The sequence below is a fragment of the Ceratina calcarata genome, unplaced genomic scaffold (assembly GCF_001652005.2).
Source record: "Ceratina calcarata isolate Rehan_Ccalc_2016 unplaced genomic scaffold, ASM165200v1 scaffold133.2, whole genome shotgun sequence".
NCBI lineage: Eukaryota > Metazoa > Arthropoda > Insecta > Hymenoptera > Apidae > Ceratina > Ceratina calcarata.
In genome coordinates this window covers 1-3505 of record NW_017134364.1, presented here as the reverse complement: position 1 = coordinate 3505, position 3505 = coordinate 1, and the positions used below count along the sequence as shown (strand labels likewise).

General features: G+C 37.3%; 1 long non-coding RNA gene across 4 annotated transcripts; it reads right to left on the bottom strand.

The window, feature by feature from the left end:
• Positions 1 to 627: 627 nt before the first annotated feature.
• On the bottom strand, positions 628 to 3323 carry LOC108629416 (uncharacterized). Of its 4 annotated transcripts, none has more exons than XR_003389751.1 (4): positions 2925 to 3323; positions 2199 to 2358; positions 1663 to 2123; positions 628 to 1579 (listed from the first exon to the last, which is right to left on the bottom strand). It is a non-coding gene; the product is annotated as an uncharacterized LOC108629416 (long non-coding RNA). The 4 variants fall into 4 exon arrangements; XR_003389750.1 differs by having other exon boundaries at positions 2949 to 3323; XR_001916844.2 differs by lacking the exon at positions 2925 to 3323 and having other exon boundaries at positions 2199 to 2437.
• Between the last annotated feature and the right edge of the window lie 182 nt (positions 3324 to 3505).

Sequence of the window (3505 nt, the reverse complement as noted above, 5' to 3'; positions counted from 1 at the left end):
TCAAGTGAAATTGCACTCTAAAGCTGCAACAAAAATGCTGCACCGTGCGGCCAACTTGGGAAACGGGTCCATCGTAGCATAGACAAGAACCTTTTTAGGTTCTAGTGTTGAGTTCTACCCATAGAGTGCGCGTTCAATGCTGAGTAGTGAAGCAGAAGATCCCGGACGAAGAAAGAGAAAGAGATAGTCGAGTGAAGATTTGTCTCTCTCGCACACGCCAATAGTGGCGGGNCAGACGAGGAGATGATTGACAATTAGCTCAAATAGCCAACACTAAGAATAAGATATCACTTCTCAATTAGAAGAGACCTCAATTAACGACTGAATGATAATTATCAGTTCAGAAATGGTTTAATTATGATAGCATTTTCGATCGTTAATTTGTCAGATTGAACTGGAATGGAATTTTGAGTTGTGATTAAAAAGTTTATCAAGAAAATATTTGGATACCTGCCTTACTATAAGGTGGGAATGGCCAACAAGTCGATCGCGAAACCGTCAGCCCAGTATCATTTATTAGTACATAAGACACGTGTTTGAATGTGTTTAGCTGTCAATAGTCGAAGATTGAATTAAATGTTAAATATGTAGATCGCATCACATTTATAAGAAAAATAGTCGATCATATATATAAGGATGTTCCAAAAATATTTACTCATATTTTATGAACCATATATTTGACTTTGTTCAAGAACCTCCACTAAGGGCGTGAATTAAAGTTGGAATGTATCTTTCAAATGATCTTATTTTAACATGCAATGAGCGCTTGTTTTTCAAATGTTTATTCCACGACCCGATTGTCTTATGGATTTTCTTGGAGATCGAAAAAGTATTTTCTCCAATTTATCTTCTCTTCTTAAGCTGATAGACGCTGGAGGTCTGCCAGAACACTGCTTTGGCACAAGCCTACATCGCACTTTTTGTATTGGTACTTACTTTCTCGTCGGATTTTATGTTTAGTATAAACTATACACTTTCGCGCGTGATTTTTTTTTACTAAACTTACGAGAGCGTACATATAGTCTGTCATAGTTAAACGGCTAACAACCAATACCTTAGTTGCTAAGGTTAATTTATCTGTTGCGATTTCTGTCTTTTATCTATATCCATATGGCCCACTATCATCCCTTAATTCTAAACTTTCTTCGATTTTCGCTTCGTCACGTATTAGACAAGAAAGTAATTTACAATCGAAAGATTCTTCTGTAACCTGAATATCTTATATTGCTTTTTCCCTGAAACCTGGTTCACTGTCAATCCCGTTATATCATTTGATAATTGTTCGCAGATATGGCAAACAAATATCAAACGTGTCTCTGACATAATAATAAATTTAATAATGAATTGTTACAGCGGAACTTCTTAATTCAGGAACAGTGTTGTTGGGGAATGGGCTTTACCGTGCCCCACTATTAGCAAATTAATTTATATAATATTACCGTCTCCCAGTATTAGCAAACAATCGAATGTCAACTTGCACAGCGTGACATAGCATGCTTTTTCTGCGTAGAGGTTTGTCAGTGGTGAATCAAACCAATATTTTGGTAATTGGAGACAGTAAGGCCTTTCTCTAGTAATCCTGTTCAAAAGGATATTTTATCAGTACAGACTTATCTTTTCCATTCTCAAGTTTTCGCTTAAACAATCCGTTATATCACTTACCTAAACTATTCAGAACTTTTAATTGTCCTTTATCAGTAAATTTGTTATTACGTAATCATTAGAGTATGCAAATGCTTCTCGTTTCGCCTGACATCTTGCTCGAGTCTTCTTATTTTGGTATCATACTATTCCTGTTGTTCCGCTAAAGTTCGATAAAACTGCAGCTTTGATGGCGAATTCATAATCTTGTTTAGTGATATAGCCGATCCTTTATCACATACATTTACAGAAGCTTGCGTTTCTGTATTGTAAGATTGAAACACTGATACTTCCAGTTTTCTATCTTCATTTTGCGATTTACGTCTTGAACAAGAAAACTCTGAATCTTGTTCAAGAGATGAAAATCTCGACAAGTCCTTCGACGCCGACTGTATCACAAGTCATTCGGAAGGTTAAGCACTTGTGAAATCCTCTTCTTCAAATAAATTCCTTTTACATGCTTTTACTTCATCTTCTACTGTCTGAAAAGAATATGAAATATCTATAGCTTCATTGTCTTTATCAATTGAAGACCAACGTATTATAAAGAAACCTACTTCAGGCACAGCATTTTATCTGACACGACTTAATTAAATGTGATCAAGCAGGAACTCACTAAAATGTTGTGAGCAGACTAACATGCTGTCAGCAATTCATTCTTCGTCGAGCTTTAAATTTTGTATCCACTTCTTCCTTCGCTCCTCATCCTTAGGTAGTCTATCATACAAGGTAAAATTGCAAAAAATGAAATATTTATCGTTTCACTATTGGAACAACTATATTAGATTATTCATCTATTTAATGTTAGTAATAACAGAGAGGAACTGAGAGTGCTCACGGCCGGGTTTTGTGTGTTCCCCATACTAGTGCTGCCCCCAGCTATTTTTTGCAGGGANTGTGGAAGGTTTCTTTTTTAATATTATTACTTCTCTTATGATATTTTCTACGGCAGTTTTTTACTTGGCACGTAGGCATTTTTTTGTTTATGTCAACTACTTACAACTAGAAGTTATAACTTCTACTGTTTATGACAGCAGGACCTGGCGTAAATGGCGTAAATCTGCCGCCAGTCTGCCACCAGATCTGACTACAGGCCTGACGACAATCTGCCATCATTCTGGAAACAGGCCTGACATCAAACTTGACGTTACTCTGTTACTATACTGGCGACAGGCTTGGCACCAGCATCTGGAGGCAGATGGCGAGCAGTCTGCAGTCAGTCTACTGCCAGATTGCCGTCAGATGCTGATGTTAGGGATTGGCGCATTCTGCAGCCAGTCTACCGTTAGATCCTGCAGTAGGCCTACCAAAATCCTGCCATTTGCAGATTGGCTGACTGGGTAGTTACGAAAATCCCGCTGTGAGGTCGGTTCACACAAGTGCTACGAATATTTTTAATTTGTCCCAATCTGTACAACGAAAATTTCGAACAAAAACTGCACCACGAAAGAAATAAATTGGAAAATATTAAGACTAAATAATTCGACGAGTGTATCTAATAAAACAATTTCTCAGCCCTTACTATCCAATTGATTTTGTTCGATTTATTAAAAACAAAGTGTACTTCATGAAAGACTGATTATTTGTTGAATAAAGCTTGGGAACTGCGAAGTAAGTAATAAGAAAAGATCTAGCACTTATCCGAAACTGACCAATACATGTTCCCCTAATGCTCATTCCATGTATTTACTAATTATTATCTGAGTAGTTAGTATTCTTAATTAGCAGTCAAAACACTGAGATTAATAAGCAAAGATTGCAGATTGAGGACGAGAACTGACAAGAATCAACCGCTCTACTTACGCATACTGTTGTACGGTCGGATGATTCGGAGTCCGAATCGGGAGCGTTGGCTCGGATCTGG